At 46.4% G+C, this 23,034-nt stretch overlaps 1 protein-coding gene across 1 annotated transcript in view; it reads right to left on the reverse strand.

Moving 5' to 3' along the window:
* AGBL5 (ATP/GTP binding protein like 5) overlaps positions 1–23,034 on the reverse strand; it is a 557,199-nt gene that overhangs the window by 423,543 nt on the left and 110,622 nt on the right.

Genomic DNA, 23,034 nt, shown 5'->3' on the forward strand with positions numbered 1-23,034 from the left:
AAAAAGAAAAAATAGGAGGCAATTCCAAGGGGGGGTGGGAGGGTTTGTGAGAATATAAGGCCTGCTGTCTTCAGAGAATACCTGCTATAAGTAAATATCTTTGCTTTCTCCAAGGACAAGCAGGCCATAATTTTCACAACTGGGCATCCCTAGAATCCAGGCTCACCAAAAACTAACATTGGTCAACTGGTCCTCACAACTATATACAATCTGAAAGAGAGTTCAGCCTGGAACAGAATAAAATGGACCTAGGAGGGTGGAGTCGGATTCTAGACCACAAACAGATTCTGCAAAACTGTATGACCAAAACGACTGTCATGAATGTGTGGACTGAAGACCACGTTGCAGCCTTGCAAATTTCTTCAATGGAGGATGATCACAAGTGGGCTACTGACACAGCCATGGCTCTGACAATGTGAGCGTTGCCATGACCCTACAGAGTCAGCCCAGCCTGGGCATAAGTGAAAGAAATACAATCTGCCAGCCAATTAGAGACTGTGAGTTTCCCCAATGGTGACCCCCATCCTGTTGCGCTCAAAAGAAACAAAAACCTGCGCAGACTGTCTATGGGGCCTAGTCCACTCTATGTAGTAGGCCAATGCTCGCTTGTAGTACAAAGTGTGCAAGGCACTCTCATCAGCATGGGCATGATGTTGGGGAAAGAATCGATTGGTTCAGATGGAATTCTGACACCACCTTCGGCAGGAACTTAGTGTGCGTACGGAGGACTACTCTGTTGTGATGAAACTTACTATAAGGTGCATCCACTACTAAGGCTTGAAACTCACCGACTCTATGATCTGAAGTAACAGCCACCAAGAAAAAGACTTTCCGGATCAAATACTTCAGATGCCAGGAATCCAGTGGCTCGAAAGGAACTTTCATCAACTCGGTAAGAACAATGTTGAGGGTCCATGACATTGGTGGAGATTTCACAGGGGGCTCTGACAAAAGCTAACCTCTCATGAAGCGAACTAGATGCTATCCAGAGATGGGCTTACCATCTATATGTTGATGAGCACTAATTGCACTGAGGTGAATCTTTATGGAGTTGGCCTTGAAACCAACTCGGGTCTGTGTAGGGCAGGAAACAGGATCTAGGGCTTTGCCCTCACATCAGATGGCAAACCTCCATTTAAAAAAGAGTAACACCTCTTAGTGGAATCTTTCCTGGAAGCCAGAAAGACCCAGGAGACACCCTCTGAAAGACCCAAGGAAGCAAATTCTTGGCTCTCAACATCCAGGCTGTGAAGGCGAGAGAATGAAGGTTGGGTGCAGAAGAGATCCCTCGTTCTGTATGATGAGGGTAGGAAAACACTCCAATCTCCAAAGTTCTTTGGAGGATAACTCCAGAAGAAGGGGGAACCAGATCTGCCAAGGCCAGTAAGACGCGATCAGAACCATGGTCCCGCAGTTATGCTTGAGTTTCAGCAAAGTCTTCCCCATGAGAAGAATGGGAGGATACGCATACAGAAGGCCTGTCCCCCAATGAAGGAGGAAGACATGCAATGCTAGTCTGTCATGGGCTTGAAGTCTGAAACAGAACTGAGGGATTCTGTGAATCATGTGAGCAGCAAAGAGATCCACCGAGGGGGTGTCCTACACTTGGAAGATCTCTCGGGCAATGCCCATGTTGAGAGACCACTCATACGGTAGCATAACCATGCTCAACCAAGCTGTTGTTTATGCTTGCCAGATGTGGCTTGAAGGAACATGCCATGCTGGTAAGCCCATTGTCACATCCAGATGACCTCCTAAAACAGAGGGTGTGATCTGGTGCCCCCTGCTTCTTGGTATAACATATGGCTACCTGATTGTCCACTTGAATGACTACAATTTGGTGAGACAGCTGATTTCTGAAAGTCTTTAGAGTGTTCCAAATTGACTGACGTTCCAGGAGATTGACCTGGAGATCTGTTTCCTGGGCGGACTAAGCACCTTGAGTGTGGAGCCCATCTACATGAACTCCCCAACCCCGGAGAGATACATCTGTCGTCAGCACTTTTTGCGGCTGAGGAATATGGAATGGCAGTCCCAGAGTCAAATTGGATCGAATGGTCCACCACAACAGGGAGCGAACAAGCTCCGGGGACACTCGGATAACACCTTCCAGACCTCCTGTGGCTTGACACCACTGAGAAGCCAGGGTCCATTGGGCAGTTCTCATGTGAAGACATGTCATGGGTGTCACAAACTGTGAACGCCATGTGTCCCATCAACCTCAACATCTGTCAAGCCGTGACCTGCTGAAAGGCTCGAACCCGAGAAGCCAGTGCGACTAGAGTGTCTGCTCTCGGCTCCAGGAAAAAGGCTCAAACCTTCTGCATACTGAGCAGGGCTCCAATGAATTCCAATTGCTGGGCAGGGTGTAGATGAGAATTGGAGTAGTTTAAAACAAATCCAAGTAGCTTGAGTACCTGAATAGTCTTCTGTATGGACTTCCAAGCACCATCATCCGACATGCTCTTCACCAGCCAATTGTCAAGATATGGGAACACATGGACTCCCAGTCTGCTTAGCGACACTGCAACTACACTAGACATTTAGTAAATACCCTGGGAGCTGATGCAAGGCAAAAAGGCAACACACCGTACTGGAAGTGATATGCTCCCCGCCGAAATCATAGATACTTCCATTGGGAAGTGTGTATATGCATTCTTTAAGTCCAGAGAGCAGAGCCAATTGTGTTCCTGAATCATAGGAAGAAGGGTGCCCAGGGAAACCATTCTGAACTTTTCTTTGATCAGGAATTTGTTCAGGGCCCTTAGGTCTAGAATGGAACGATTCCCCCCTCCCCCCCCTCTTTTTCTGCAAGAGGGAGGAAGTACCTGGAATAAAATCCCTATCCTTCTTCCCCTGGTGGAACAGGCTCAAACGCATAGGCCTTCAGAAGGGCTGAGATTTTCTCTGCAAGTTCCTGCTCGTGCTGAGAGCTGACATAATGAGCTCTTGGTGGGCAATTTGGAGGTTTCTGATGCCAATTCAGAGCGTATCCGAGATGGACTACTTGGAGAACCCACTGGTCAGAGATTATAAGGGGCCACCTTTCATAGAAAAGCTTCACCCTCCCCCCCCTCCCCCGACCAGCAAGTCACTCAGAATGGACACTGACAGCGGCTATGCTCTGCTGGAATCAGTCAAAAGGACATTCCTTGCTTTGACTGGAGAGCAGCAGGGACATTAGATGCATGCTGTTCATGGCAACGAGCACACTGTGGCTAAGCCAGAGCAGGCTAGTGAGAGGAGGTGGTGTACCTACATCTCTGAGAGTAGTAGACACCCCTTCTTGACTTGCCAAAAGTCTTCCTAGATGAGAAGGCTGATGTAGAAGGCACCCAGAAGGAGAGAGAAGAGATGGTATCAGAATGTTTTTTGATTTAGTCGGCGACCTCTTCAATCTTCTCTCCAAAAAGGTTATCCCCCTAGCATGTGGCATCCGCCACCCTCTGCTTCACCGCCAGCTCCAAGTCAGAAACATGCAGCCAGGATCCAAGATGGCGCTGGATTGAAACTGTTACACCAGACGCGTCTCCGCGACCTACCTCAGTTTGAGCTGAGAAAGGCAGCCGGATTCCCTTAGTTATGGGGAAACGGCGTGGCAAAGTGAGGGAGGCTCCTGTTACCCCTGCTGGTGCCGTCTTATCGAGGCAGATGACTCTGGAAAGCTGCGGCGTATCGCTGGGACCCCGGGCTACATCTTCTCCTGCTACCCGACCGGTTTTTAGTAACTCGGCCAGCAGTGTAGACGGGGCTTCCTTGAGCCCCGACGTCCGCGCAGCGCCACCACAACCAGGAAGTGCCCGAGAGGCTAGTGATTCGAGAGCCCCGGAACCCGAAGTGGAAGGGACCCTCGAAGAAAGGAGCCCAGCCGAACGTGAAGGAAGTGAAGGAAACCTGGTAGGACAGGGGTTTAAAAACTTTTCTTTAGCAATGAAAGAGAATTTACAGCGGATTTCCAACACTCCCCTTCCTGAGTTTAATATCGTAGCGGTGAAACCAGCTGTAGTGACTGTTGAATCACTATGGGATCTAACTTTCTCAATGCATTCTTCTCTTCAGTTAGTAATGCAAAAAAACGCTGCGGAGATTAAGATATTGTCGGAAGCCCTGTCAGCCCAGGAGCAAATTAACGCCCAACAGTTGTCTGAAATAAAAGTATTTGATAGTAAAATTACAAATCTGGAGAACTTGAATAAAGTCACAATTAAGGACAGTAATTTCGTTAAAAGGAAATTGGAATATATTGAAAATCAACAGAGGAGACTTAATTTGAGGCTTGTCAATTTCCCCAGATCTCCTGTTATTTCTGCGGTTGAAATGGTTAAAAGATATTTGAGAGAGGTTCTGCAGATGCCGGGCGAAGCTCTACCACCCATTACGAGAGTGATATATCTTCAGACTTCAATACCATCTAAAGCTGGAGGAGAAAAGGTGGCTGTGGATGAAGGACTGAACCTAACATCCTTTCTGGAATCCTCTCTAGAAGTTGTTACACAAAGGACAACAGCGGTGGTGACTTTTGCACTTGAGATAGATAGGGAGATGGTGTTAAAATTATTCTTTAAACACATGGACTCGATGTTTTTTGGAGCCAAAATTAGAATTTTTCCAGATTTAGCTAAAGAAACTCAAGTTAGGCGCAGAGCCTTTTTGGCCCTGCGTCAAAGAGTATTAAATTTAGGGGCAACATTTACTCTTAAATTTCCTTGTATTTGTCGTTTTATTTATTTACAAAATAATTATCAATTTTCTGATCCAAAACAACTCGAAGACTATTAGTGCTAGAGAAGCTGAGAATGTTATTGTTAAAATTTAGATTTCCATGCGGACACTGTATGGTAGATTGAGAAAGTACCCGGAGCATGTAACAATTTTGTTATTATTTTCCTTTATGTATTATAGTATATCTTGGATCCATTTAAGTATTTCCAATATAGTGGTCGATGTATAAGTTAAAAACGTTCTTATTATTGTGACAAGTAGTTGTCTCAATGATGTGATTAGTTCCTTTATTCTCTTTTCTTTTTCTTACTGAATGCTTCTATGAGAAGATATGTAATTTTGAAACTATAAATAAATAAATAAATAAATAAAGAAAGAAACATGCAGCCATGAGAGTCTGTACATTGCTATACTTTTGGCAGAGATCCAAGATGCCACATCAGAAGTGTTGTATGCGCCCCTGGCCAAGAACTTACGACATGCCTTCTGCTGCTTGGCCAACAGGCTCAGTCTGCTCCAGTGGGACACAGTCAGCCAAGTCCAGCATCTTGCGCACTGAGTACCACAAGTAGATGTTCTTCAAGAGCTGGTATGACTGAATGCATGACACAAGTATAGAGGCCTGGAACATCTTCCTCCCAAAAGAGTCCAAGGCTCTAGCTTCTCTGCCTGGGGGCACTGAAGCACAGTCAAGAATTCCTGGCTCACTTGAGAGCAGATTCCACCATCATAGAATTATGAGGCAACTGGGGCCTATCAAATCCAGGTGTGCTGTGGATCCAGGACATAGTATCAATCTTTTTGGGCAGTACCGGGACAGAGGTGACTCCCAATTCCAGACAAGAACTTCCTGCAATACCTAGTGGAAAGGACAGTCGCGCTACTACTACTACTACTTAACATTTCTAGAGCACTACTAGGGTTACACAGCGCTGTACAAATTAATAAATAAGGACGGTCCCTGCTCAGAAGAGCTTACAATCTAAAGGACGAAATGTCAAGTTGGGTAGTCTAGATTTCCTGAGTAGAGGTGTTGTGATTAGGTGCCGAAAGCGACATTGAAGAGGTGGGTTTTGAGCAATGATTTGAAGATGAGTAGGGAGGGGGCCTGGCGTATGGGCTTCAGGGAGTTTGTTCCAAGCATGGGGTGAGGCGAGGCAGAAAGGGCGGAGCCTAGAGTTGGCGGTGGTGGAGAAGGGTACTCTAGAAGGAGACTCGTAGTCCAGGACCTCTAGCATCTTGATCCTGGGTTCATCCTCCACCTACAAGAGAAATGGAATGGCAGCAGCCATTTCCTCCACAAAAGAGGAAAAAGAAAGGCTCTCCAGGGGAGATTTTCTCCTTTAAAGTGGAAGTGAGGGTTCAGAGGGGATGCCATACGGCTCATCCACCAAAAAGTACTATGGAACTAGAGAGCTGCATGGGAACGGGGTTCGCGGGAATCCCGCAGGATTCCCACAGGGGCGGAAGCAGTTCTGTGGGGTTCCCGCGGGGACGGAAGCAGTTCTGCAGGGTTCCCGCGGGGATGGAAGCAGTTCTGCAGGGTTCCCGTGGAAGTGTAAGCTGCACCTGCACCAGCCTCTCATCTATTGAGTACCATGAGTGCTGTCTCCTCCTCCTCGTCTTCCTTGCTTTAACAGCACAAATGTGGAAAGTCTTCCATTAAGGAGGTGGTAGAGACACAAATGATAACGGAATTCAAAAAGGAATGGGATGAACACAGAGGATCTCTAATTAGAAAATGGAAGTTATAAAAAACCTAACCTAAATGGCCACGTGTGTGGATGTGTCAAGTGATGCTTAGATGGCGACTCTGGCTGTGATGAACTAGGGTTGATACCGGGCAGACTTGTATGGTCTGTGTCTCATACATGGCAATCTGGTTTAGGATGGGCTGGAAAGGGCTTAGACAGCAACTTCAGTGGCTGGAATATGAGGACAGTGCTGGACAGACTTTTATTGTCTGTGTCCCACAAATGAGAAGATGAATAGACTGGAGTGGGCTTCAACAGCAACTCCAGGAGTTAGAACATAAGGATAGGGCCAGATAGACTTCTATGGTCTATGTTCCAGAACCACCAAAGAAAGACCATAATCAAGTATATAATATCACACTCGTTGATTTAATCATGAATTGATAATGAGTGTGACTATTGGGCAGACTGGATGGACCATTCAGGTCTTTATTTGAGTCACTTACTATGTTACAATTAATCCTCTTTGCTCCTGGGCTGATGCGCAGACCTCAGCTCTGACACAGGCATGAGCATCGGATGCCACCTGACCTACTGGTGCGTGCATGTGGCGACCTCTCAGCACACAGTGCCAGGAATCAGAAACAAATCTTACATGTGCACACCAGAGTGTTCCAAGTTTCAATTTTCATTCCTTTCTTGCCTACAGTGCTGTGGCTCAAATCCAGAGACCAAGGTGCAGATTTTGAAAGCGATACGTTCTTTGATTGGTAGCCAGTGTAATTTTTCTCTGAGTGGTTTGGTGCTTTCAAATCATGCTTTGCCAAATATAAGCCTGGCTGCTGTATTTTGAGCGGTCTGAAGTTTCTTTATGAGTTCTTCTTTGCATCCCGCGTAGATTCCATTGCAGTAATCTGCATGGCTTAGTTCCATTCATTGTATCATGCTGCAAAATGTTTCCCTCGGGAAGAAAAGTTTCACACGTTTGAGTTTCCACATTGCGTTGAACATTTTCTTAGTTGTAGATTTAACTTGGCTCTCAAGTGTAAGGTTTCGGTCAATAGTGACACCGAGGATTTTTAGGCTGTCTGCAATAGGGAGGGTGTGGTCTGGAGTGTTTATAGTTGTGGGTTTGTACGTGTTGTAATGGGATGAGAGGATGAGGCAGTGTGTTTTATCTGTGTTGAGATTTAGTTGAAATGCGTTTGCCCACAAGTCCATGATGTTTAGAATGAGTTTGATTTCGGTGGTGATTTCTGTCAGGTCATTTTTGTATGGTATATATATTGTGACATCATCTGCATAGATGAATGGGTTGAGGCCATTATTGGATAAGGACTTGGCTAGTGGTGTCATCATTAGGTTGAAGAGGGTCGGTGATAGTGGTGATCCTTGAGGTACTCCGCAGTTGGCTTTCCACGGTGAAGAAATGTTTGAGTTTGATTTCCCTTGGTATGTTCTGGTGGTTAGGCTAAATAAATTATGCTGCAATAATCCAACTTCATTAAAATTAATGCTTATATCACCAACCTAAATTTTTCTTGTGGTAGATATTTTCTAATGTCTAAGATGGGAAAATTAGGTTCTTACCTTGATAATTTTCTTTCCTTTAGTCACAGCAGATGAATCCATTAACTGATGGGTTGTATCCGCCTACCAGCATGGTGGAGATAGAGAATACTTAAAGCACATGGTGTTCCTGGACGCCCCACTCCTTCTGCCTTCAGTATATGAAGCTTCCAAAGCAGAGTGAATAAAAAAGGCAATATAACATAAACTTTCCTCACAGAGAACAAACGCCCCAGAACTGGGGCAATAACCAAACAAAGGAGGGACATTATCAACCTCCTGCAATAAAAACAGCAAATAGAAACTCTGACAGCTTGTCTTCAAGTACTCCTGATGAGGCACAATGTCTGTATGCAACATCTGTACAAAAACTAAAGTCAGTCAGGGAGGGATCATGGATTCATCTGCTGTGACTAAAGGAAAGAAAATTATCAAGGTAAGAACCTAATTTTCCCTTCCTTGTCATCAACAGCAGATGAATGCATTAACTGATGGGATGAACCAAAGCACTCTTTAAGTAGGGTGGGAACAGGCAACCCCTTGAGCAAGCACTTGCACTCCAAAATACGCATCCTGCCGCGCTGCCACATCCAGCCTGTAATGCCGCACGAAAGAGAGCTGAGAAGCCCAGGTAGCCGCATGACAGATCTCCTGAAGAGAAAAAACACCCGTTTCAGCCCACGAAGAGGACATTGCCCTCATAGAGTGCACTTTAAACACTTCAGGCAGCGACCGCCCTGAAAGCAGATAAGCTGAAAAAATGAGTTCCTTAAGCCATCGGGCTATAGTGGCCTTAGATGCCGGAAACCCCCATCGGGGACATGCCAACAGAACAAATAAAAGATCAGAATTCCTAAACTCATTTGACATCTGCAGATACTGCCACAGAGCCCTGCGGACATCTAAAAGGCGCAATTGCCCAAAGGAATATGGAAACTCCTCAGAGAAGGAAGAAAGAAAGATGGGATGGTTGAGGTGAAAAGCTGAAACCACCTTAGGCAGAAAAGAAGGCACCGTACAGTTACCCCAGATTCCAAGAACTGCAGAAAAGAATCCCGACAGAAAAGAGCCTGAAGCTCAGACACTCTTCTAGCCGACGTCATTGCCACTAAAAAAAACTGTCTTGAGAGTCACATCCTTCTCAGAAGCCCGTTTAAGAGGCTCAAACGGAGATTGCTGGAGCGCCTTCAACACGAGCCCCAGGTTCAAAGCCGGACAAGGCGACCACAAAGGAGGATGGAGATGAAGCGCCCCTTAACGGAGAATATCCGGATGAGCAGCAAGGGACAATCCGGAGACTCTCCCCCGGAAGCAGGCCAACGCTGCCACTTGAACTCGAAGGGAATTGTAGGCCAGGCCCTTTTGTAGCCCGTCCTGCAGAAAGTCCAGCAAAAGCGAGACTGTCACCAGAGTCGGCGAGATAGATTTTGGCGTACACCACGCCTCAAAAGTGCGCCAGATCCGAGCATAAGTCGCAGAGGTAGACTGCATAAGAGCCTGCAAGAACATGGCAATAACCTTATTAGAATAGCCCTTGTCCCTCAATTGCGCCCTCTCAAAAGCCAGACCGTAAGACGAAAGCAGCAAAGATCTTCCATAGTCACCGGACCCTGAACTAACAGGTTTGGAACCAGAGGCAAAGGAAGAGACGCGTCCACCAGCATCCGCCGGAGATCTGCATACCATGGACGCCTTGGCCAATCCGGGGCGATGAGAATCACCAGTCCTCGGTGCAGACAAATACGAAGTACAACTCGCCCTATCAAGGGCCAAGGAGGGAACACATACAGGAGGCCCGAGGGCCAAGGTTGAGCCAGAGCATCCAACCCCGCCTAGCGAGGATCTCTCCTTCTGCTGAAAAAGCGAGGGACTTTGGCGTTTAAACTTGACGCCATGAGATCCAAGCCTGGAGTCCCCCATCTGGCACAAATCTGAAGAAAAACTTCTTCTGCCAGTTCCCATTCCACCGGGTCGATTTGATGTCTGCTGAGGAAATCGGTTTGCACACTGCTCTGACCAGCTATGTGAGCCGCGGACAGCAGCTCTAGGTGGCGCTCGGCCCAGTTGCAGATCTGAGACGCCTCCGCAGCCAGGGCCCTGCACTGAGTTCCACCCTGATGATTGATGTAGGCCACTGCTGTCGTGTTGTCCAACAGAACTCAGACAGGAAGACCCTTCAGCATCCTGTGGAAGGGCCAGAAGAGCCTGAAATATTGCTCTCAGTTCCAAGCGATTGATGGACCATCCCGCTTCCACGGTGGACCAGACCCTGAGCATAGCGTCCCCGGTAATGAGTTCCCAAGCCCAAAAGGCTGGCATCCATTATCACCAGACACCAAAAAGGAAGAGCCAGTGGCATCCCCTGCCGCAGCCTGCTGTCAGAAAGCCACCAATCCATACTGCGCGGGGCTGCAAGAAGCCACTGTAGTCTGCATTGGTATTCCTGGGAAATCGGAGACCATTGCTGCAGCGGTGTCATGTGAGCTCTCGCCCAGGGAACCACCTCCATGGTGGCCGTCATTGATCCCAGGAGCTTAACAAAGTCCCAAGCTCGAGGGCGAGGCATCCGCAGGAGAAGGCGGACCTGATTCTGAAGCTTGAGCCGCCTGCTCTCGGGAAGAAAAACGAACCCCGAAGCCATGACGAACCGGACCCCCAAATACTCGAGAGACTGAGAGGGGGTCAGGTGACTTTTGGGCATATTGACTACCCAGCCCAGAGTATGAAGAACTGTAACAACTCTGGCTGTGGCAAGTCGACTCTCGTCTGCCGAATCCACTCTGATGAGCCAGTCATCGAGATAAGGGTGAAATCTGATACCCTCTCGCCTGAGAAAGGCAGCCACTACCACCATAACCTTGGAAAAAGTCTGAGGGGCAGTCGCCAGGCCGAAAGGCAAGGCGCGAAACTGGAAATGTTGGCTCAATACCGCAAACCGGAGAAACCGCTGATGCAGCGGCCAGATGGGAATATGCAAGTACACTCCTTGAGGTCCAGAGACGTGAGAAACTTTCCTGGCTGTACCACCGCAATGACGGAGCGCAGGGTTTCCATGCAGAAGTGTCGCACTCCTAAGGCCTCATTGACTCTGCGTAAGTCGAGGATAGGTCTGAACCCACCTTTTCGAGGCACCACAAAATAGATGGAGTAGCAACCGCAGCCACGTTCGGCGGGAGGAACCGGAACCACCGCTCCAAGCTTCAGCAACACCTGCAAGGTCTCGTATACTGCCGCCCGCTTGACGGCAGTGCCGCATCGGGATTCCAAAAACGTGTCTCCTACTAGGACGGCAAATTCTAGCCGGTAACCTTCTCTGATCAGGTCTAGGACCCACTGATCCGAAGTAATCTTGGTCCACTCCTCGAAAAAGAGGGAGAGACGACCCCCCACTGCAGAAATCGATGAGTGGACTGGCACCCCATCATTGTGGACACCCCTGAGCTCCTGGACGTTGCCCGGACGACGCCGTGCGTTTGTCCAAACGAAAGGAGTTCCTCTGCTGGAAACGGGTACATTGACCAAACCCCGCAGAGTACCCCGGGCAATACCTGTGAGCTTCGCGAAAGCGTGGCCTGGAAGAGGAGGGAAAAGAAGGACTTTTGGAAGAAGGCCTCGGCCTATCCTCAGGCAACCGTTGGGACTTAAGAGTCCCCTAGGTCTCTAACAATCTTCTCCAAATCCTCCCCAAATAAATGAAGGCCCCGAAAGGGTAACCTCACCAGCCTTTGTTTAGAGGCCATGACAGCCGCCCAATGCCGCAGCCAAAGAAGGCGGCGGGCAGCAACCGCCACAGATATCTGCATAGCCGAAGCTCTCACCAGCTCATAAAGGGCATCAGCCAAAAAAGACAGGGCAGACTCCATACGCGGGGCGACCTCAGCGAGGGAACCCGCTCCATCGGCGGGCTGCTCAACCGCCTGCTGCAATCAGGAAAGGCAGGCCCAGGCTGCATAGGAACTGCAAATAGCCGCCCGTAAAGAAAGGCCCGAGATATCAAAGGACCACTTTAGCGCGGATTGCAGCCACCAGTCCTGCATATCTTTCAAAGCGACCCCTCCCTCCATCGGGAGAGTAGTCTTTTTAGTCACAGCCGTGACTAAAGCATCCACTTTAGGCATCCCAAAGAGGGTCAACTGACTTTCCCTCGGGGGTAAAGGTGATACATAGCTCTGGCCACCTTCAAGGGACCCTCAGGGTCAGACCATTGAGCTGAAATAAGCTCTTGGATGGAAGCATGCACGGGAAAAGCCCAAGAAGACTTCTTAGTGCTACCCATCCTAGGATTAATAGAAGAGGCAGCGCCCTCGCCAGGATCTTCAATACAAAGGGCCTATAAGGCATCAGAAATGGAAAATCCGAACCGCTTTAGGGTCATCCAACTCCTGTGGCAAGCAGCCATCCTCATCTGGATCATCAGTCCGTGAGGGCCTGCCAGACCCCTCAGACTCCCCGAAACTAGACCACAGGGGAGAACAGAGTGAAGAGTCCTCCTCAGACGGGGTATTCACTCGTCTACGCTTAGCGTCAGCCAAAAGCTCGGGGGAAGAAATAAAGTCTCCAGCAGACGCTGGGCTATCAAGAACCGGAGGCAACCCAGACCGACAGGAATTGTCAGGAGCCTCAGGCAGTGCTCTTTTTAACATAAAAGCCTTATGCATCAGCAGCATAAATTCAGGGTCGAAAAACTCACCCTGTACATCCGCCCCCACATTGGGGGAAATGGAGGCAAAAGCTCCTCTAGAAACCTCAAAACGAGGCATCCCCCTGCGAGGGTCGAGTCACGCGGCGCCTCCAAGATGGTGGCCGCTGCCAACTCCGGCGAGCAGGAATAATCACCACCCGCCATGCTCATGCCAGCATTAGCACCTAAGCAGCATGTGCTGCAAAGCCCCGCTGCTGATCTGCGTTTCCCACAGTGGGAGCAGCGCTTAACCCCTTCAACAGCCATCAAATACAGAAAACAAAATGGTGCCTTCGCACCAAAACTTACCCCGCACGAAGCGCTGTCAGCGGGAACCTCCCCGAAGGAGCTGGGCACCACTCTCACCTCAGGAGACCGAGTCAAATGAGCTGCGGTCAAGCTGCACCGAACCAAGAGCTCAGGAGAAAGCCTCTCTCTGTTTTATTTTACTATGAGGAAAGTTAGAGGCAGGCAGCCACAGAGGAACTACGGGAGGAGGGGGAATGGGGTAAGGCAGGGACAGGGAAAACCAAGCATGCCTTTAAACGGGGCACCACCAGCCACAACACCCCCTGCTCTACTGGCAAAGCACAGGAGCCACCCCAGGCAGAAATCCAGGCGCTGAGAAGCGATGTCCACACCTGCTGGGAGATAGAGATATACTGAAGGCAGAAGGAGTGAGGCGTCCAGGAACACCATGTGCTTTCAGTGTTCTCTATCTCCACCTGCTGGTAGGCTGATACAACCCATCAGTTAATGGATTCATCTGCTGTTGATGACAAGGAATAAACATTAACCAAAAATAGCTCTTGGCAAGGTTTTTCACATGAATTTCCCATCAAAGTCTAGTCAAGCCTTATGCCTAATATCTTTAAAGAGGATTCTAATCTATAATTTATGGTATTTACAGAAAAAGTGTAGTCCTGGAGTAAGAAGCTTTCTGGACCTATTAAGAGAAATTTCATCTTGTCGCTATTTAATTTAAGACTATTATCAGCAATCCAGGTAGCAATCAGAGAAATACATCTTTCAATCTCCAACTGAACTGAAGAAATATCAGTCAGAGTGGAAATTAACACTGTGATGTTGTTTGCAAACAAACACACCCGAAAACCTGCTGCCTCAAGTTTAAATCCTAATGAAGGCATTAGTGGGGGAAGAAGGCAACCCCTGCAAAACTCCACAGAATGCTGTCCCATTTATCGGAAAAAGATCCATTTCTCTTAACCAAATATGATCTCCTGGTCAAGAAACCCCTGAACTATTCTAAAACATAACCTATTATACCAAGATTGTTTAATTCCATCAGTAATAATTCATGGTCGACCACATCAAATGTGCTTGATAGGTCGAACTGCAAAATAAGGGCCTTTTTCTTTTCAGACAATAGATTTATAACATACAATAAAGAACATAAAGTAGTTTCAGAACTAAAATTGGCTTTAAATCCTGATTATGATGTAAGAACTTATCTAAGTACTCAATCGACTGAACAGTAACCAAACCCTCCATAAGTTTTTCAGAAAAGGTATAGATGCTACTGGTCTATAATTACTCATTACAGGCTGCAATTCTTTTTTATTTTTCAATATAGGAGTAAGAATAATTTCCCCCAGGGAAGATGGAAACAAACCTTGGGAGAAGAAAGTTGACACCCAATCATAACCTTAGATCTATCATTCAGAGAATAATATCTCATAAGTGAGATGGGACATTCATCTAGTTGACAGTGTGATTTGGAAAATTTATCAAAAAGATAATTAAACTCTGACAATTGACTGACATGAAAACTATGCCAAAACATATTGGCGGCAACTGCATTATTGTCATATTTGGGAAATAAAAGACGTTCACTAAGTTTCTGGTTTTTAAACATCTGTCTAATCATAAGAATCTTATCTCTAAAATAATTGGTTAGAAGATCGGGGGGAGTGGTCCTGTGTAGGGGTAGCAACATCCTCAATATTAGATAAATAGCATACTATGGCAAAAAGGTGTTTTATACTAAAAACATCTATCCCCTATCACCTTTAAATAATAAAGTTTTTTTGTTTTTTTTGCAGTAATCAGTTTGTTTTTATAAACCTTGATTGCCTGTATCCAATTGACTTTATTTCCAGTTGATCTATTTTTTTCCAACTTCTCTCCAACCTCCTGCATGATCTTCTGGGATCTGTGCTATCCTGGTTTCATTCTTATTTGCAGGATAGATCATTTCAGGTTCAATGGTCCAAGTCGTTATCTAAAAAGTATACCTTAACATGTAGAGTCCCCTTGGGGCTGAGTGTTGGGGCCTATCCTTTTTTAATATCTTTTTGGCTCCTTAAGTGCTGCTGATTCAGACCCTTGGGATTTCCTTTTATATTTACACCAATTCCTCTTTATTCACAAACTGTACAATCACCGATATTTCTCATAAACTTAACCTCATTGCTAACTAGCTTTCTGATAATGGTATAAAACTGAATGCCACAAATACAATCACTCTTCTTTTTCCAATTTGTGGTTCCCCTACACTTTCCTGCTTACCAACTATACACGATGTTCAAATTCCTTTGAGAGATTGTTCAAATTTGGGGGGTTACCATAAACAACCATCTCACATTCTCAATTCGTATTGTCCAGAAGACATTCTATACGCTCCATCAGATAAGCACTGCACACTCTTTGCTTGATCTCCAATCTTTGATTTTTAAATCAAGCTTTGGTAATTGCTTAAATTTAAACATAATAAAAAATTAATATAAACTTGAAATATCTGCACATTGTTTTATGTTTTTCACTTAGGGGTTCCATTACACCAGCTTTCATACTGGATTTCATATCTATAGATACACTGTCCTTTTTTATCTAGATGTCTTCTTTGAGTGGTGTGTGTGTGTATGTATATATATATATATATATATATATATATATATATATAATTTTTCATGCATATATATTGATTCACATTACATGTGTTCACACATCTTGCGTTCTTGAATAAACTTAAATGTCATTTGGTTTGGTTATTTGACATTTCATATATGTGTATATGTATACATTGATATGAGGTACTCGATATGAGGTTTAAACTGTTTGATAAATCTATCTCTATTTGTTCAGGATGTACAGTGTTATTTCAAGTTGATATTAATTTTTATTATGTCTACAGTTAAGAGATTATAAGTTATTTTACCTCAAGAGAGGTCACAATCGTGATGACTGATCTTTAGCTCAGCTCCATAATATGTTTCTCTCTCTTACATAGATTTAAAGTTTATTAATGTTTATAAGTATCGTTTTCTTGATTGTTTTTTAGCCAAGTTCCATAATATGTTTATTTCTCTTATTTTGAGTTTAATTTTATTCGATATTTATAAGTATCATTTTCTTGATTGTGTCATTCTTGCAGTTCCTCCTTTATATGTATGTACTGTTTTTAATCTCACTTTGATGCTTTTATTGTTTACATTAGAAGTTCTCTATCAGGCTCATTTTTGAAAGAGAAGGACGCCCATCTTTCGACACAAATCGGAAGATGGGCGTCCTCACAGGGTCGCCCAAATCGGTATAATCGAAAGCCGATTTTGGGCACCCCCCACTTGCTTTCCGTCGCGAGGACGACCAAAGTTCACGGGGGCATGTCGGAGGCATAGCGAAGGCGGGACATGGGCGTGCCTAACACATGGACGTCCTCGACCCATAATGAAAAAAAAAAAGAATGTCCCTGACGAGCACTTGGACGACTTTACCTGGTCCTGCTTTTCTTACGACCAAGGCACAAAAAGGTGCCCAAACTGACCAGATGACCACCGGAGAGAATTGGGGATCACCTCCCCTTACTCCCCCCCCTAGTGGTCACTAACCCCCTCCCACCCTCAAAAAACATCTTTAAAACTATGTCGTGCCAGCCTCTATGCCAGCCTCAAATGTCATACTCAGGTCCATTACAGCAGTATGCAGGTCCCTGGAGCAGTTTTAGTGGGTGCAGGGCACTTCAGGCAGGCGGACCCAGGCCCATCCCACCCCCTTACACTTATGGTGGTAAATGTGAGCCCTCCAAAACCCACCACAAACCCACTGTACCCACATTTAGGTGCCCCCTTCACCCGTAAGGGCTATGGTAGTAGTGTACAGTTGTGGGTAGTGGGTTTTAGGGGGCTCAGCACACAAGGTAAGGGAGCTATGTACCTGGGAGCAATTTCTGAAGTCCACTGCAGTGCCCCCTAGGGTGCCCGGTTGGTGTCCTGGCATGTCAGGAGGACCAGTGCACTACGAATGCTGGCTCCTCCTATGACCAAAGGGCTTGAATTTGGTCATTTCTGAGATGGGCGTTCTTGGTTTCCATTATCGCCGAAAATCAGAAACGACCAAGTCTAGGGACGACCATCTCTAAGGACGACCTATATTTCAAGATGTGGGCGTCCCCGATCGTATTATCGAAACAGAAGATGGACCGGGACGTTTTGCGAGGACGTCCTCAGGAAAACCTGGGCATCCTTTTCGATTATGCCCCTCTATGTGTTTTAATTTAGACTGGAATGATTCCTAAGGCAGGCCGATTGGCCGAAACATGGCCGTGTCGAGTCTTTAATGTTACACAATAAATCTGGACATATCAAGCATTGTCAAGAGACTTATTTTTGTCATCTTCGCTGTTTTTTGTGTGCTTTTGAGTGTGCGAAGGTCAGTTTTCTTCTGTGTATACATTAAGAAGCAAATACCACCATAATGACCAAGGAAAAAGAATGCTGCATCTTAGGTACATTTGAACCAATATCAAAAGATGCACACTAGTGTGAGAGTGTTCTTGAATTAGAAGGGATTGGAGGAGTGAATAGTATCAAACACTGCAAAGATAAGGGAGAGAAGGACAAGGAGGAAGAAGATGAACGAGTAAAACTGGGCAAAGTAGGAAGCATCTAGATTGTCACGAATAGAAGGCGCAGGAATAAAAATCAAAGTAGAAACAATACAAGGAGGGCAATAGAGTGTAGGGCAGAGTGTAATGTGGAATTCCAAAAATACAGATACAAATACAAGGAACTTCTATTCTGCAACATGCTCAAAGGCTTAGTGCAGATTACAACCAATCAAGAGAAATTAATAATCTCTGAACAATACATATGGACCTATTAAATAAAAATGTACAAATCGTGTCTTCAGAAACTTCCTAAATAAATGGGTTTTTAACAATTTATGAAATTTTAAGTAGGAGGGTTCACATCTAATCTCTTCAAGGACAGAAGTTAGGTAATAAAATGATGCAGCAAAAACTTGCCTATAGTGAACCTGTTTCACAGATGGAAAAGGCAATGAAAGGTTACTCCTAGTAACCTGGGGATAGAACGTCAGACATTCTTTGGAAAAAAGGAACACAAGAGGGAAGGGCTGATGTGTCTATCCAGCTTATAATCGAAAGTGCTCGCCGGCTATCTTCCAACACAAATCGGGAGATGGCCAGCGATTTCTTAAAAGCGGTGAAATCGGTATAATCAAAAGCGCAATTTTAGACAGCATCGCCGCTTTCTCGTCGCTTCGCCAGCGAAAGTTCAAGGGGCGTGTCGGTAGATTAGCAAAAGCGGGACATGGGCGTGGCTACCAGATGGCCGGCTTTCGCCGATAATGAAAAAAAAAAAAAGCGGCGTTAAGCAGTATTTCGCCGGGTTTACTTGGTCCTTTTATTTTCACGACCAAGCCTCAAAAAGGTGCCCCAACTGACCAGATGACCACTGGAGGGAATGGGGCATGACCTCCCCATACTCCCCCAGTGGTCACCAACCCCCTTCCATACTAAAAAAATAAAACTAAAAACCTTTTTTGCCAGCTTGTATGCCAGCCTCAAATGCCGTACCCACCTCCATGACAGCAGAATGTGCTCTATCCTCCGACAGCCTTTCCCTGGTTGCGATGTGGCTCTCGGGTGAGTGTGACACCTTTTCTGTTAGGTGCCCTGCAGAGTCACATTAGCAATGCATTGTGGTGGGTGTAGGGTACTGGGCTCTACTCCCATGGTGCTTTTCCCCCCTGCTAACTGGGTCAGAGTGTGCCCTGTTTTGCTTCCGGTAGTCCATGAGGTAGTGGCCATTTTTGTAAGCCAGTTTTAGTTCCCTTTCTTGTGTTACCCACGTTAGAGAAGGTAGTTCTTACCTTGAATGGTGCTGAAAGTGGGCATTGTACACCATTGTGCCAGCTCTGACCTACTGCTAATCTTAGTACCAGGGAACTCTTTGCCAGTGGGGCACAACCTCTGATCTGCAGTTAACTGTGAGTAAACGTGCTTATTTCAAGAAAGGACTTTTTCAGAGAGATTAGTCTTCAGGTGTCAACTGGTGTGCCAAAGTTATACAGCAGAAATAGGTCCTGGAGGCTGTATGCAGGTCCCTGGAGCAATTTTAGTGGGTGCAGTACATTTGTGGGTAGTGGGTTTGGGGGGCTCAGCTCCCAAAGTAAGGGAGCTATGCACGTGGGAGCTTTTCTGAAGTCCACCACAATGACCCCTAGGGTGGCTGGTTGGTGTCCTGGCATGTCAGGGGGGCCAGTGCACTAAAAATGCTGGCTCCTCCCATGGCCAAATGCTTTGAATTTGGCCGGGGTTTGAGATGGCCGACATAACTTTCCATTATCACTGAAAAACAAACCCGGCCATCTCAAACCCAGCGAACTCCAAGGCATTTGGCCGAGCTAAACCGTATTATCGGAAAAAAAAGATGGCCGGCCATCTTTTTCGATAATACGGTTCCAGCCAGCAGTAGTGCCGCCGCCAACATAGATCGCCGGCGATCTATTTGGCCGGCGACGTTCAATTATGCCCCGTGACCCAATCAGTCAGACTGTCCTGGCTGTGGCCATGCCCCCACATCCAGACTTACCTTTTTTTTTCCCCAGTGGTCGGGCACTGTGGCTTCTCCAGACTGCCTTGTCCTTGCATTGCCCAGCCTCACTCTGGTGTTCCTGCATCCAAGCCTCACTCTGGTGTTCCTGCATCCAAGCCTTTCCAGGGCACCAGAGGTTCTGACATCATCAGTGAAGACCTTTAAAAAGAGCTCTGGGACTTTCATGTTTTGCCTTTACAGAGGTCTTTGTGTTTCCAGTTTGGATCCAATTCCTGTATGCTTTGCTTCCTCTCTAGCTTTGTTCCTGTGAGTCTTGTCCCTGAATCCTTGTTCCTGTGTGTCTTGTTTCTGAACCTTTTTCCTGAAAGCCTTGCTCTTGCAAACACTGTTCATGGAAGCCTTATTCCTGTATGCCTCTATTCCTGCCTAGCTTTGCTCCTGTGAGTCTTGCCCCTGAATCCTTGTTCCTGTGTCTTTTGTTTCTGAACCTTGTGCCTGAAAGTCTGGTCCTGCTATAGCCAAACCCTGCTTCTGGTTTCTGTTACAGTTTGACCCTGCTCCTGGCTCCTGTTACAGTCTAACCCTGTTCTTGGCTCCTGCTACAGCCAAACCCTGTTCCTGGCTCCTGCTACAGTCAAACCCTGTTCCTGGCTCCTACTACAGTCAAACCTTGTTCCTTTCTCCTGCTACAGTCAAACCCTGTTCCTGGTTTCTGCTACAGTCATGCTCTATTCCTAAGTTCCTGCTACAGCCATGCTCTATTCCTAAGTTCCTGCTGCAGCCATGCTCTGTTCCTGCTACAGTTAAGCTCTGGTTCCTGATTCTTGCTACAGCCAAGCTCTGGTTCCTGATTCTTGCTACAGCCAAACTCTGGTTCCTGATTCTTGCTACAGCCAAGCTCTGGTTCCTGCTACAGCCAAGCTCTGGTTCCTGGTTCCTGCTACAGCCAAGCTCTAGTTCCTGCTACAGCCAAGATCTGTTCCTGGATCCTGCTACAGCCAAGATCCGTTCCTGGATCCTGCTACAGCCAAGATCCATTCCTGGATCCTGCTATAGCCAAGCTCAGTTTCTGCTACAGTTAAGATCCATTCCTGAATCCTGCTACAGCCAAGCTCAGTTCCTAGTTCCTGCTACAGCCAAGTTCCGTTCCCGGTTCCTGCTCTGTTCCTAGTTCCTGCTACAGTCAAGCTCTGTTTCTGCTACAGTTTTATTTATTTATTTTTAGTACATTTATACCCCACATTATCCCACAAGAGCGGGCTCAATGTGGCTTACACTATTACAAATGGTTGCAATTCAGGGAGGGTACAAATACAAGGAAGCCAAAAGAAGGGGTAACAACACGTGGATAAAACAGGGGTGTATGTCGAGGTAGGTGCAGTCGGGGGACTGGTGGGCACGGCTGAAGTGAGGAAGGCTAGGATTTAGTATTAACAGTGGGATAAGCATTCTTGAATAAATATGTCTTTAAGGATGACTTGAAGAGTTGGTGGTCATCTATCTCCTTCAGCTGCCATGGTAGAACATTCCAAGATTTCGGGCTGAGGTAAGAGAAGGTTGATGCGAAAAGTAATTTATATTTAACATTCTTGCAACTTGGAAAGTGTAAGTTTAGGAAGGATCGAGCAGTCACTGATGCATTTCTAGAAGGTAGATGTATCAAATCTAGCACATAGGCAGGGGCTTCTCCATAGATTATCTTGTGAGTCAACATATAGATTTTGTAAGTAATACGGTCTTTAATAGGAAGCCAGTGTAGAGTAAAACGAAGAGGGTAAGCATGGTCAAAGCATGATTTGCTCAATATTAGCCTTGCAGCAGTGTTTTGAGCTGTCTGGAGCTTTTTGAGGATGAAATCACGGCAACCTGCATAGATTGCACTGCAATAATCAATATGCGTTAGGACCAACCAATGAGTAAGGGTTCTGATTTTGTGAGGAACTGTCTGATACTCTTCAACCTCCACATTGAGTAGAACATTCTTTTAGTGATGAGTTTGACTTGGTTGTCCAGTATCAAGTGATTATTCAACAAGATTCCAAAGGACTTTCAGACAATTTGAAATTGGAAGATTGTGATCCTGAGTGATGAGTGTGATCGGGATAGCCTTATTATGTAGGGATGAAAGGATTATACTCTGTGTTTTTTCTTTATTGAGCTTAAATTGAAACACATTAGCCCAGGAATCCATGATGGAAAAACTAGCAACTATTGAGTCGAGGATTTCAGCTAGCTTGGATTTGAAAGGAATGTAGATGGTCACGTCATCCGCATAGATGAAAGGGTTAAGGCCAAGCTTGGATAAGGCATTCGCTAGGAATTAATATGATGTTGAAGTGATTCAAGAAGTCAGACAGCTGAAGATTAACCAAACTTTCCATTGTTCTGATTAGCAATGGGATAGATGCAACTGGGCGGTAGTTTGATATGACATCAGCTTTGATTTTCTTAAGATTTGTTCCTGCTCTAGTCAAGCTCTGTTCCTGGTTCCTGGTACAACCAAGCTCTGCTCTTGGCTCCTGCTAGAGCCAAGCTATGTTCCTGGCTCCTGCTACAGCTAAGCTCTGTTCCTGGTTCTTGCTACAGCCAAGCTCCATTCCTGGTTCCTGCTACAGCCAAACTCCATTCCTGGTTCCTGCTACAGCCAAACTCCATTCCTGGTTCCTGCTACAGCCAAGCTCATAGTAACATAGTAACATAGTAGATGACGGCAGAAAAAGACCTGCACGGTCCATCCAGTCTGCCCAACAAGATAAACTCATATGTGCTACTTCTTGTGTATACCTTACCTTGATTTGTACCTGTCCTTTTCAGGGCACAGACCGTATAAGTCTGCCCAGCACTATCCCCGCCTCCCAACCACCAGCCCCGCCTCCCACCACTGGTTCTGGCACAGACCGTATAAGTCTGCCCAGCACTATCCCCGCCTCCCAACCACCAGCCCCGCCTCCCACCACCCATTCTGGCACAGACCGTATAAGTCTGCCCAGCTCTATCCCTGCCTCCCAACCACCAGTCCCGCCTCCCACCACCGGCTCTGGCACAGACCGTATAAGTCTGCCCAGCACCATCCCCACCTCACACCACCGGCTCTGGCACAGACCGTATAAGTCTGCCCAGCACCATCCCCGCCTCCCGCCACCGGCTCTGCCACCCTATCTCAGCTAAGCTCCTTAGGATCCATTCCTTCTGAACAGGATTCCTTTATGTTTATCCCACGCATGTTTGAATTCCGTTACCATTTTCATTTCCACCACCTCCCGCGGGAGGGCATTCCAAGCATCCACTACTCTCTCTCTGAAAAAATACTTCCTGACATTTTTCTTGAGTCTGCCCCCCTTCAATCTCATTTCAGCTCCATTCCTGGTTCTTGCTACAGCCAAGCTCCATTCCTAGTTCCTGCTACAACCAAGCTCCGTTCCTGGTTCCTGCTACAGCCAAGCTCCCTGGTTCCTGCTTTGTCTTTAGTCTTGCTTCTGTTTGTTCCTGTTGCTTTGCTCCAGCCATGCTTTGTCTGCTGTGTCTTGTTCTGCTCTTTCTGAAGTCTGTA

Source organism: Microcaecilia unicolor, chromosome 3, assembly GCF_901765095.1.
Source record: "Microcaecilia unicolor chromosome 3, aMicUni1.1, whole genome shotgun sequence".
Lineage (NCBI taxonomy): Eukaryota > Metazoa > Chordata > Amphibia > Gymnophiona > Siphonopidae > Microcaecilia > Microcaecilia unicolor.